This window comes from Camelina sativa, chromosome 18 (genome assembly GCF_030686135.1).
Source record: "Camelina sativa cultivar CO46 ecotype springtype chromosome 18, ASM3068613v1".
NCBI classification, from domain to species: Eukaryota; Viridiplantae; Streptophyta; class Magnoliopsida; order Brassicales; family Brassicaceae; genus Camelina; species Camelina sativa.
This window is the reverse complement of record NC_141897.1, coordinates 23,303,936-23,318,031: the sequence shown is the minus strand read 5'-3', so window position 1 is coordinate 23,318,031 and position 14,096 is coordinate 23,303,936. Positions and strand designations below refer to the sequence as shown.

Below are 14,096 nucleotides of genomic sequence, written 5' to 3'. Positions count from 1 at the left end.
CATATTTATTTCTTTCACCAGTAGCATATGTATACATATTACTCGTCAATGTTAATTACTAATATATTTAAAATAAGATAAACAAAATATTACTGGCATGTGATCCACCATCTCCAACGTGAGTCCGATCATGTGCTGATTAATTTGGTCATTTTCTATATGTTCCTCGAAAGATTTTTGCTCAATTACACATGATCATACTATAATTATCTTATCATAAATATTTGTAGGACAATTGAGGTGGTAGATAGATCTCGCGGCAATGAACAATAATCTATCCATATTAATGCCACAAATACAGACAACTATTTTTTAATTTTTTTGTCACAATCATTATATATGGTTTTGTTTGTTAGTAAATACTTATCACATATTATTGGGTTTTATATTTAACTGAAAACCAAACAAAAAACCATATTCTATCTCTGTTTACTTTTCACCATACGTCACGTTATGTTTTACAAAATCTTTTTCCATTGTTCATCTTACACATAAATTAAACAAATAAAATTACATTACTTCTAAGTCTTATATCCGCATATCTATGCCTATTATTTGCATAATCCATTTAATATGTTTTTTTATATATGAATTTGTGTTCTTTCTTCTCTTTTTTTTTGTTATATCCATTTAATATGTTTTTTTTATATGTTAAGATGAATTTGTGTTATGGAACTGAAATATGGGATTCTCAAAGTAAAAAAAAAAAAAGACCCGGACTGGTCTTTACTCCATATCTCAATATGGTCAGCCATTGACCATCGTGCACTGCACTCTGTTCAATCTATAAACAAAAACAATCTACTTATTAATTAAGGATTTTATAAAATATTCTCTTTTTTATTTTAGTTTATGTATCGTTCCTATAACAAAATTTTGGATTAAACGCCATATGTAAAACTAAATTAATCAGCACATGTAAATATCTTTGCCGTTTTCTCATTTAGTTAAAATTTTTGATGCTGAAAAACTAAATTAAATTTATTTCACAAAATTTATTTTTTTATATGTTTTTCTCGGAAGAACTTTTTTTTTATATGTAAAATTTGAATATCTCTTAAAATAAAATACAAGAAATATACACTGAAAATATCTTGCGGTAATACCGCATCTCTGCATATATTTAATATTACTGATAGTCAGTTGTCCGGCCATGTGCACCAGTAAAAGCAAACAAAAAATGCAACTCACACGCAAACCAAGCCGGCGGTTGAACTGTATATGGAGTAGCAAATATGGTATTACTAAAATATTCCCACACTTCTTCTAGAATGTTTATACACTTCTTTAAAAGCTAATTAAGATTTAATTTTAATTACAAAACATCAAATTTTAATTACGTATTTAGTAAATTACCAAATTTGAACATAAATACATGATTCAGCTAAAAAATCAGATATGTCTATTTACTCCATCATAAATTTTCCTAGAATATAAGCTTATATAAATTGTATAAAGTAAGAAGAAAAACTACACTTTAATTTAAAACTCGATATTTAGTCATTTTATTAAAATATGAGATTAGCTATTACTAATTACTCATTTAGTCATTTAGTCATTTTATTTAGTCATATATTTTTGTCATTACTTTTTTCTTAATTTGTTTTATCACCTAATACAACTTTTAGACTACAATAAATGTATGGTCAATATCAATTATTTAATCTACAAATAGTGATAGAATATGACTATAAATTAGTAAGTAACGCATATGCAATGACCATAGAAACCCATCCATCAACAACAAAAAGAATAACAAAAACAAATCTCTCGAAATTTAAACAAGTAGCCAGCCAACTGAAGGAGTAGTGATGCATATCACAAAACCACATGCCGCCATGTTTTCCAGTCCCGGAATGGGCCACGTCATGCCGGTGATCGAGCTAGCTAACCGTCTCTCCGCTAACCACGGCTTCCATGTCACCGTCTTCGTCCTTGAAACCGACGCAGCCTCCGCTCAGTCAAAGTTCCTACACTCAACCGGCGTGGACATCGTCGCTCTTCCTTCGCCGAACATTTCTGGTTTAGTGGACCCGGAAGACCACGTGGTGACCAAGATAGGGGTCATTATGCGTGAGGCCGTTCCAGCCCTCCGATCAAAGATCGATGCCATGCATCAAAAGCCAACGGCTCTGATCATCGACTTGTTCGGCACAGATGCGTTATGTCTCGGAGCGGAACTAAACATGTTGACTTATGTGTTTATCGCTTCCAACGCGCGTTATCTCGGTGTTTCCATATATTATCCAACTTTGGGCAAAGATATCAAAGAAAACCACACAGTGCAAAGAAACCCGCTCCCTGTACCGGGGTGTGAACCGGTTAGATTTAAAGATACTTTGGATGCATATCTGGTTCCGGACGAACCGGTGTACCGGGATTTGGTTCGTCACTGTCTGGCTTACCCAAAGGCTGATGGTATTTTGGTGAATACATGGGAGGAGATGGAGCCCAAATCATTGAAATCTCTTCAAGACCCAAAGCTTTTGGGCCGGGTCGCTCGTGTACCGGTTTATCCGGTCGGTCCGTTATGCAGACCGGTACAATCATCAAAGAACGAACATCCGGTTTTTGACTGGTTAAACAAACAAGCGGATGAATCGGTTCTTTATATCTCATTCGGAAGTGGTGGTTCTCTTACCGCTAACCAGTTAACCGAATTGGCGTGGGGACTCGAGCAGAGCCAGCAGCGGTTCGTATGGGTGGTTCGACCACCGGTTGACGGCTCTTCGTGCAGCGAGTATTTCTCGGCTAACGGCGGTGGAACCAAAGACAACACGCCAGAGTATCTACCGGAAGGGTTCGTGACTCGTACTTGTGATAGAGGTTTCGTGATCCCATCATGGGCACCGCAAGCTGAAGTCCTGGCCCATCGGGCCGTTGGTGGGTTTTTAACCCACTGTGGTTGGAGCTCCACGTTGGAAAGCGTCGTTGGTGGCGTTCCGATGATCGCATGGCCGCTTTTCGCCGAGCAGAATATGAATGCGGCGTTGCTCAGCGACGAACTAGGTGTCGCCGTCAGAGTGGATGATTCAGAGGAGGCGATTTCTAGGTCGAAGATTGAAGTGTTGGTGAGGAAGGTTATGGCTGAGAAGGAAGGTGAGGAGATGAGAATGAAAGTGAAAAAGTTGAGAGACACGGCAGAGATGTCGTCGAGCTTTGACGGTAGTGGTTCAGCGCACAAGTCGCTTTGCAGAGTTACGAAGGAGTGTCAACAGTTTTTGGAACGTATCGGGGACTTGGCACGTGGTGCGTAGAATTGGTCAATGTTTTCTAGCTCTTTAGTGGTTGAATTTACATGTCGTTTCCTAATTAGTGTTTTTTTTTTTACACTGTAACAGAATAATCGGTTGTTGTAAGGATGTTTCTAGTTTTGATATTTCTCAGCTAATTTTCCATTGTAATATTAAAAAAACGGTGTTGTTGTGAAAGAAAAAAAACATATTGTAATATACAACCACTGTTACGTTTCACTTTTTCGAATAGATGAGACAACAGTAAAAGTGTAAAACTATGTTATAACTTACAAGACATGTGAATAATTAGTCTTCTTTTGTTACCGATGTTCGAATACAAGACTTAATCCTACTGATCGCCCAAAACATGATATGGGTTTAATCGGTTGAGAGACCGATTCAGGGCAAAGATAAAGAATGATTCTTCTCGCTATATATAAAAGAAAAAAAAAAAAAGAAGAAGAAAACGACGTTTAGATGATTAACTTGTTACTTTTAATTAGTCTTCACAATTTAACAATCAAGTCGACAACGATGTTCTAATCTGACTAGTCATATGCTTAAGTCACATCTAGCTGACCTTCTAGATAAAATCATAAACCAATAATAAAATTTCCCAAAAGAACGGTGGTTTGTCATATCTTATTCGGTATTTAATCTAAATAGCTAACGATAATTGCTTTTTATTGGAGCACCAAACCATAAGAAACAAGAAGGCTACATCGACTGGACGTGACATTTCCTCTACCCCCTGCCTTTTCTGTTACACTGGAAGCACATATAACGAATCAAATAAAAAAAAAACATATAATTTATTATGATGACAGATTCCAAACATTTCATAATTAGGAACAATAACATGCATATACCAGACTCACATATTATGCCATACTGTCCACGATATATATAGCCAAATTTAGGAGTTTTTTTATTTATTTAATGTCAGATGCCATTTTTATCATATATATTTCTTGCTATGATGATTATTTGTGATTATTCGAGACTTTATATCCAAAATAAAAGGTGGAAAATTACTAAATGATAGGACAATATTGCGTGGTTTAATTTTTGCACTGACTAAGTTAGATCAAACTAATTAACTTATGTTACATATAGTTTTATATATAAATATATATATAGATATATGATCCTTAGATTTCTAGTTTCTGTAATTATGAAAACTATATTAGAAAGATTTGACAGTCATAAGAAATAGTGTTTGATTATATTTACATCGTTTTCATTTAAAATTTTGAATTCAATAATTAATTATATTTATGTAAGAAACTAATAACAATTATGAAAAAGTCTTATTTTCTTCTTAAAGTTTTTGGCCTGAAGGAATTTATGATTTTTTCCTACATAGAGAGAGTGAGAGAGCTGTTCCTGCATGCATCCATATTATTTCATGTTTTTTTGTAATACCTAAATTAATGGGCTTACTATATTATTCTCTTTACAAAACGGCCCAAATTCTGAGCTCATATAATTAACTAGCTAACGACAGGGTATTATTATAACCGGCTTAAACTAAATAATAGTGGGTTTGTTACCATTTTAGTACGTTTTTGAAACTTAATTGTCAAAAACATACGTATACTATTTATAATAGAGAAAATAGGGTGTTGTGAGATAGAATTTTGAGTGGGATCCAAGGGAGGGAAGAATATTACTAAAAGCTACGCATTATTAAGAGTACAAATGTGTGTACATATTATTAATTGTACAAATGTCTGTACACATTATTAAGTGTATAAATGTAATTTGTTTAATTCTTTGGGTTCTAGATGTCTGTATAAATGTTTGTACTGCAATGATTTTGTAAAAATTACATTTGTACACTTAATAATGTGTAGAGACATCTGTAATTTTAATAATGTGTACACACATCAGTATTCTTAATAATGTGTACGGATACAAAAGCTATATATAATATATTTAAAAATTATTAAACAAAATTTATATCAAATTTTAAAGAAAAAAATATAGATTTTTTTGTATTTAAAAAGTTTTCTCTAAAAAAAATTACATTAACAATTATTTTAAAAAAAATCAAGAAATGAATAGAAAAAGAAAAGTACAGTAGCATAAATGTAATTAAGAAGATTGCTTAATAGCAAAAAAAACTGAAAAATAGTGATAAAACTAGTTTTTTCTAATTATAAATAGTGAATGTATCTTATTTCTAATTGTGTTTGAAAAATGTATCATTTTGTCAAATATCTCGATAATAGTCAAGTGAGTCCTAAATATAGATAACCGGATGTAAATTTATCAAAACACAGGACATTATTACAAGCGGCTTAAATAACCCAACAGCGCATAGCCAGTTCTTTTAACCTAATCTTCATGATGTCATCACCTCTTCTTATCTCAGAATTTTTGCGAGAGAGATAGTTCTCGCGGGTCTTTACATTTCAGTCGAATGACTAATGTAGTTTGGTTCAGTTCTGTTCCGCATATGAGAGATCACCAAACCAGCTGTGTGATTTGCTACGGTTAAATGAAAGAAGCGTTGAGCTGAATTGAAACAACAAGTGTCCATTAATTTTTATAAAAAAAACTTTTTGAATTATGAAAAACACTAATCGTTATACTTATCTGTTACGCGATATAAAAAAATTGATCAGCATGTGCTAAGTGCTACTATTATCGGAAACGGACCAATAATATTATCAAACAAAAAGAAATACCCGGAGAATTCAAATGAAGCCCACTCCAGTGTTGTTGGATGTAAGACAGCTTAATTTTATTCCGACATGATTTTTATTTTTGTGTTACCTAGAGACGAAAATGTTGCCGCCACAGCACGACACTTGGTTTTAGATTATCGCTAAGTAAAGTAATTTGTCACTGATAACAATTTAATACGATCGTTTTATGAATTTATGATTAACACCAGTTGTTGTCATGTGCTTAAAGTTGGTCCATGTACCATGTTTTGTAATTTTGCACGAGAATACAGCTCGAAGTAATGTATATACAAGCGGATGATGAGGATCCACGTGACCTATCAAATTTTAGTACGGTTCTTTTTCTTTATTATATCTCTAGTGATGAATCATGAATGTTTATACTATAATTTTCATCCAAGTTTATACTTAGAATCTTTTTACTTATTAGTATCTTAATAACCAACAAAGTATAGAGCCCTTTAATTAGCCTTGGTGGTGTTACTACTTACTAGCTTTTAGCTTTACGGCAATCGACAACGTTTTCCGAAAAAAGTTGAGTTTCCATTAGAGATAAATTATTGTTAATAATTATAACAAATTATGCTGTGTAGTATATATATACAGATACAACATTCTGTAGTATCATTTTTAGAAGTCTTAACGAAAACGACTGTCATTTATATATTCAACTTTAGGATTTATCTACTAGTAGTAATGTAGTATATATATCAGAAAAACCCGTCGTTCGTCCCCCTATAGATCCGAATAATATAATATATTTGCAGTGAGTTTTGTTAGCGTCGATTTTTTTAACTAGGCTCGGTAATTGCTTTGATGATTTTAACCAAATCAGTCCAAAATAGCACCCACTGGGTTTCCGAGAAATCTACACTGGGAGTTAATTAATTAATCACTAAACAACACCCTAAATCGTGGCGTAACTTAGGGGTCATTAGAACTGGTATGAATTAGCTAGTGACATTTTTCATGCAGTTTCCTACTTTATTATATCTTTGAAAATTTTGATATATGACATTGCTATTTAACCAATACTAACAGCTGTCAAAAAAAACAATTTGACCAATCGAACAATATGGACGGATCCGAAAATGTACCTGATTAGTTGATTTGATATTTACTGTATATATATATATATATTATTTTTTTTAAACTTGGATGGATTCATTAAAAAGGTGTGTTTATATAGTTCTACGCAAAACTTGGATATATATATATGGATGTTCAGATTAAAGAAAAAAATAAAGTGTTCAAATTAATCAGGATTTGGATCTAATCTAAAGTCTAGTTGTACGAAACTTAGTCCAGCTATACTTATGTTTGCATTTCCAAATGTTTAGGATAGAATTTCGGATAGAATCAGTGTCGGCTCAAGGTTTTTAGGGGCCTGGGCATTTTTTTTTGAATGAAAGACCAATTTTTTTTTAACCTTTGTTATATGTTAAAAAAATATGGATTTCATTTTGATAATATATAAACACTTGATAAGATTATAAAAATTTATTTTCATTCTACGTTGGAGTAAGTTGAGATAATTATAGAAGATAAAGAGTTTTTTTGGTTATTGACTCATAAAAATAAATCGTTAAAACATATTTTAATGAATTATTTTTGTGTTACAAATTTTGTTTTTGCCTCTTTTATCTTACATTATTTTTTTCTGCCATTTATCTTACATTATTTCTTTTTTGTACTCTTTATCTTGCATTATTTATTTTTTTGTACCTCTTAGTCTTACATTATTTGTCTCCTTAATCTATAAACCTAGGACGGTCGCTCCTTTTCTCCCCTATCTAAGCTGGCACTGGATAGAATCTCTTACATCGTGTATCTTGGATTTAGGATGCCTGCAGTAGTAAAGAGTATAAAGACTAGCTCTTACTAATTCAGTTTATTAGTTATTGCTAATTAATCAATCAGTCGCCAGCCCAGTCGGAATATAATACGATAGCTAGAGTACGAATTTGTTGATTAATTTGATAGATTAACTTTTGATTAATTATTAAAGTAAGCAAAAAACGTATGGAATCTTTCTACCCAATTATCTATCTGTTACGCAAAGCACTAGGAGAGTTGGAAGTACGGGAAACAAGGAAGGCCGATGTTGGGATAAACATGACATTTAATTCTTTTAATCATTTTGCTTTACTGATAATTAATCCGGATTAGTTTATTGAAAAGAACATTATTATACTGTTAACAAGGACAAATAAATCGTAAGTCCCAACTCAAAAGCATACGAGAAAAAGAATCTATCCTGTGCCATATTCGCATCTTCTTTCACATATTATGTAAAGTGGTATAAACCCTAATGGACGAGTGTATTGATATTATCGTTACTTTCAAACTAGAGGTTGACATTGGTGCTTAGGTTTGAATCCCCATCTCACATTAATTACCACTTTTGTTTTTTGTTTTGTTTTCAGTTCCACTAGATTTTAACCCGCGGTACACCGCGAAATAATTATTTTTTAATAATAAATAAAAATATAATATATTTTTTTGAGTTTGTTTTAGTTTATTTTAGTTTGTTTTAATTAATATTTAGATTCCATCATTTTAGTTTGATTGTAATTTTTGTGTTGGTTTGAGTATTCATAATTATTTTGATTGTATAATTTTAGTTGGATAATAATATGTGCAATAGATAAATATACCAAAAGAATACATAGATAAATATTATACAATGTATAAATTTCAAAACCTAGTAAAGGACCCGTGGACAATTATTTTATATAACTAAATGAGAGAATATTTGATTGTGCATGTAAATATAGTTAATGTTGTTTATTGTGATTGATTTTGTAAGACTTAAAAAGATTTTCCCAAATATAAGTTACAGAAAATAACTTTACTGTCTTAAAAATATTAGTGAAAAATATACAAACAATCTGAATTATATAAAGTTATTCCATATAAAGAATTATCTTTTCAAAATTACTATATTTTCTTTAATTAATATAACTTTTTTTAAGTATGACCATCTGGCTAAAATTTACCAATCAGGCATACAATGAGGCTACCATAATAAAAGCCAAAAAATCTGAATTGAGTATTATAGGAAACAAATTAGAATTTTATAGAGTTTTCTTAAAATAATTAGATTCTCTAAAATAATTATATTGATAATCATGTTATCATTTTGCTTCAATTTTGGTATTGTAGCTATCACATTAACTATCTTTTGTTATAAATCGTCTAATAAGGAAAATAAGAAATTATAACCATAAAATATTTTAAGTGTAATTACTGATTTTTTTTATTAGAGATGTTTATTATTGTCAAAAAAAAAATAAAATGTTTTTTTCATATAGATAAAGAGTTATAGTTATTATCAAAAATATAAAATAAATCCAATATAATTTGCATGAATTAAGAAAAACAAAAACAAAAGTATAAAAAATGAAAACTAAGATTTCTCTATTTTTGTTTTGATTCATCTTGCTCATGTTTATGAATATATATTTTATACAAACCAAACAATTTGTGAAACTAAAAGAATTAAACATAAAATAAAAAATAATTTTTTTTGATAAAGTAAAATAAACAATAATGACTTAACTATATAAGAAACCTCATATTTGAGAACTGAAATGAAAACCATTACAAAAAAAAATAATAATAATAACTATATTCTAAAATTCCAAGTATATGATACTACAAAAAAATTGAGTGCTCTTTAACCAAAAAAATGTATAATAACCCTTTCATTGTTTCTCCATCATTATCTTTTTTCTTATAAAGATTTTCAAGATTTGGAGATAAATTCACGACTCAACATATGTTGATGATCTAAAAATCATGAACGAAAGAGTGTTTAAGGGTTTTATGTATAATTCTGATTGCTGATATATATAATCGGGGTTTAGGTGTATAATATTTATAGGGTAAACATTAGGTTGAGAAAACAAACCTTTCAAGACATAAAAAGTCAGATTTAGTAATTAATTAGGGAGTAAATCACGGTAATCTGTTTTTAAGGAATATGGTAGGGATATGATATCTTTTGGTATTTAAATTTGATTTTTTAATTTGATTGTTAACATATATTATAGGGGGAAAATAATCCGAAATTAATGTTTTGAGATTGAATATCTTGGCTGATTTTTTAGTAATTAATTGATTATCTATTAAGCATGTTTTTTTGGAAATTGAGTTAAGGGGGAAAAGTTTGTTTCAGAAAATCGAATCTTAATATTATGTAAACTAATTACCAAATTAATATTTAATATTTAAGGCTAGTGACATACTTATAAATAGTTCTCAACTCCAAACATTCTTTGTTAAAGTTGCTGTGAAAATGTTAATATAGAAGATATTAAGACAGTAGTAAACAAACCTACGCAAACTCCAAATTCTTATGCATATATATTGTTCGCATAGGACCATATATACGTTTAATGTTAAAATTATTTTAGTTGCACATGTCACTATACGAACTTAAATTATCCACATCTATCGGCTTAAAAGTCTATATATATAAGACTACGTACATCTCGCTTCATGGTTAAGACATTAAGATAATACAATTTTACAAATTAAAGTTGGTGAATGTCTCTGCTTTTTAATTTTGGTGTGACGACAATAATGTAGAAGGCATTTCTCATCTAACATAGATAAGAGAATACTGGAATTTCTCAATTGAAAAATATTTCCAGACATCGTTTATGTTTTTTTTTTTTAAATTAACATGTTATATATATATACAAAAGGAACATACTTAAAAAAAAAAAAAAAAAGAAAAAAAAAAAAAGAAAGAGGAACATACTGAAATCAGACGGTGGAAAGGCTAAAGAACAATAATCACCAACCTTACGTTCTTCAGATATCGTGATACTGGCATACCAACCGGAGGGTTCCAAAAAAGAAAAAACTATATATATGATATATATAGCTAAGAAGATTTACCAAAAATTCCATCACGAAAAAGAAAACAAATCATAATCAATCAATGGTAAGTAAGTGCCTATTGGTTTGAAACTTTGAATTAAACTTTATGGATGTTGAATTGTTGATGAATTGAGAGATAAAAAGTCTACTATCTCTTTAAACGGCTGGTATTAACACAGCAGTTTAAAGACTTCAGAACTCATTAGTCTACAATAATTTAACAAAAGTCCTTCCATAAAAAAAAAAAAAAAAAGAGAGCTAAGTATGTAAGTTAATTCCTTGTAAACGCTCTTTAAATTGATTTGTATTTTTTACACACATATGCATACTACTTGGTGTAAATTTAGTTTTTATTAAAGATAGAAGAAAGGATAATATCATCAAAATAACCAGAAACATTTGTAATTAATAACTTAACTTTTTATAAATATTAAAAGAAAATAAACAGATTCGGATTATTTTCACTAAAAAAAGAAAATGTATCAACGGTAAATTAGTCAAATGGGAATCTGATGGGAAAGACTGAAGAGAGGCCCGGAGAAAGAGGGGAAGGTATGAAAACACGTGGCGGACGGAGAAGTGTGGTCCAAAGAAAAAGGAATAAGAGGGAGTCGACACGTAACCAGAATTAGAAAGCATTCCCATGTGACTGACCTCAATTCACTTGCGTGGAACTTGTCTTTGTCACCACTTTCCTTCTTTCGTCATTATTCTTTTTTTTTTCTTTTTCTTTTTCGTCATTATTTTTTCTTTCTTTTTTTGTTTAATTTCTTTTTAAAAATTCCGAAATAAATTTACAGTCCTTGATACACATATTTATATTCACGTTAATGAAGTTTCGATTCTTTACGGATACTACTATTGATTGATTATCTTGTGTTTCATCCTTAATTACCATTGTATTAGTATACGGAAACAGCAAAGTACCCGGTTCTTTCACGTACGGAAGCAAGTTTTAGAAATACGTTCGAGTTTGGGTTGAGATATATGTAAAAGTAAAACTGCACTAAGTCTATCATATATTTTGAGGATGCGACTTTAGAAGAGACAAAATGATGGCCTGAGACACACCACCATTTCTAATTTTGCATATGAAATAACTTTAATTTTATGTTAGTTGTATGATGTGTCTTCCTCCAATACCGAGGATCGGAAAGCCAATGGGGGGACATATATATCACAACTACAAAAGCTTTGATCGTTTTCTTGTTTTGATTGGATCACGAATTATCACGTTTTAATTTCCCGATAAATTAAAACTTCTGTTAATATATACATTTGGTTGTTCAAAAAAAAAAAGAAGTTAATATATACATTTATGTGAGAGCTTCTTTTCACATTGATTTTTAATCTGCTAATCCATTTCGTCTAACTAACTAGCATCAATATCTCTTCTTACCTTCAAGTCGTTTTCTGATCGTTTTACAATTATATATATTTATATAGAGTTACGTGAAACAATCAGACACTTTGATTCCAAATTATTATCTTTCTGCCTTTTTGTTTTGTTTTTTAACTTGCAATGAACGAACGTACCAGTAGATAAGTTGAATTTTATCCTCGTTGATATTTGAAGATCACGTGAACATCACGTGCATAGCCGTCACTCAATGTCGGAATACAATTTTTCCATGTAAAATTACTTTATTTATATACCTTCCCATGTTGCCTATACATTACTCTATTCTTTTACTCACCTAAAAAAGCCACTCTATTAACTTTTTTCTTCTTTGAAATCAAGTGACCGTTTTCTAAGATGAAAGTGTAGATTACTATATTTTGTTTTTCCATGACAGAGACTACTTTAAACCCTCAGGGCAATCCCACCGGTCATACATCCATTTGGGTGTCAAAAGAATGAATTAATAATATTTTAATTTAATTTAATTATTTAATTATTTTTTAATTTATCTAACCAATGAAAAGAAGATAGCAGGAGACCCAGTGTCTTATTTGATTTGGGCAGAAACACTATTTTTTTTATCTCTCCACCTTTTTCTCATTTTTTATTTTTTTTTTATTTTTCTGACCCTCTATCAAGTATATGGGATGAAAATGCTCTCAGTCATTTCAATTCTGTATATATTTTTTTCTTTCCAACATATTTTTATCCTACTTTATATCATCTAGGTTTGAACACCTTTCAGATAAGAAGCAAGGCATTTAGGCATATATGGTACTAGAAACCTCCCGTCTACTAAGAGTTCTGCGTTTTTTTTTTTTTTAATATAAACTTACTTAAGGCTTGAAGGCTATAACGAATAGTACATAAGAAAGACGAAAAATATATGGTTATAACACAAGAAATATACATATATATGGTTATGACACAAAATTTAAATGGTTACTTATATTAGTATTAAATAAAGATTGGCCAGAAGCAGCAAAGACATAAACGCCTTTCACGCCTTCGTGCACATAAATTTGGAATACATATATGTTTTAGTAAGAAAATGAAAAAATACCGCACTTGCACAAAAATAGCCAAGAAAATGAGTTGAACACATGCTATGTCACAGATAAGCAGTCGGCACAGCACACCACGATCACTATTATTTTAACTTATACATATTTTCCGAATTTTGTTTTAAAATTTAATTATCATTCGAAGTGTTAAAAGCAAATATTTAAAAGTGGATAATTATTATATCCGTGCAACATATCACCACACCATTTATGGCCTGAATGTACTAAAACATTTTAGTTAATTTTAGGTTTTTTGGTACGATTGAAGGCATGAAAGCAATTTTATGTTTGTGCTTCTTATGGTCAATCTTAATTCCACCACACCAATATATGCTGCTTATGGCCAATCTTTACTCTCCCCGTTGTCATGTCTCGACTTGGAACCTTAACTTTCCTCCTTCAAGATATTACATAAGCTCAAGGATAACAATCATAAGATATATATTTAATTAGCCAAAATTTAAAATTAACAAAATATGACCTTAGTCTCACAAACCTTCAACGTCGGTCGATGGTACATAAGTCGTCTTGTTTTCGTAAACCTGTACTTGATGAATTGTAGTCTCGCGCGGGAACATGATTGTGGATTAGGTATCGTTCTCGTTTATACATATTACATGATAGTGTATGGCCGAAGAGATTTCGTTAACCTGTTACATGATGGTGTATAGTGTATCATGATACAAAAGAAGTGTTTAAAATGTTTCGTATAACGTATACATACAAAATAAAAAAGGCAATGTTCAAGTAATCGCATGATGGGATATTGTATAATACTGTTGAAGAAGACAAAATATATAGAGGACAATGT

The 14,096-nt window shown here is 30.6% G+C and overlaps 1 pseudogene across 1 annotated transcript; it reads left to right on the top strand.

Moving 5' to 3' along the window:
- The first annotated feature begins 1,581 nt into the window (after nucleotides 1-1,581).
- LOC147923187 (UDP-glycosyltransferase 72E3 pseudogene) lies at nucleotides 1,582-3,473 on the top strand (annotated as a pseudogene). The gene has a single exon (XR_015588562.1). The product of XR_015588562.1 is annotated as a UDP-glycosyltransferase 72E3 pseudogene (transcript).
- The last annotated feature ends 10,623 nt before the right edge of the window (nucleotides 3,474-14,096 follow it).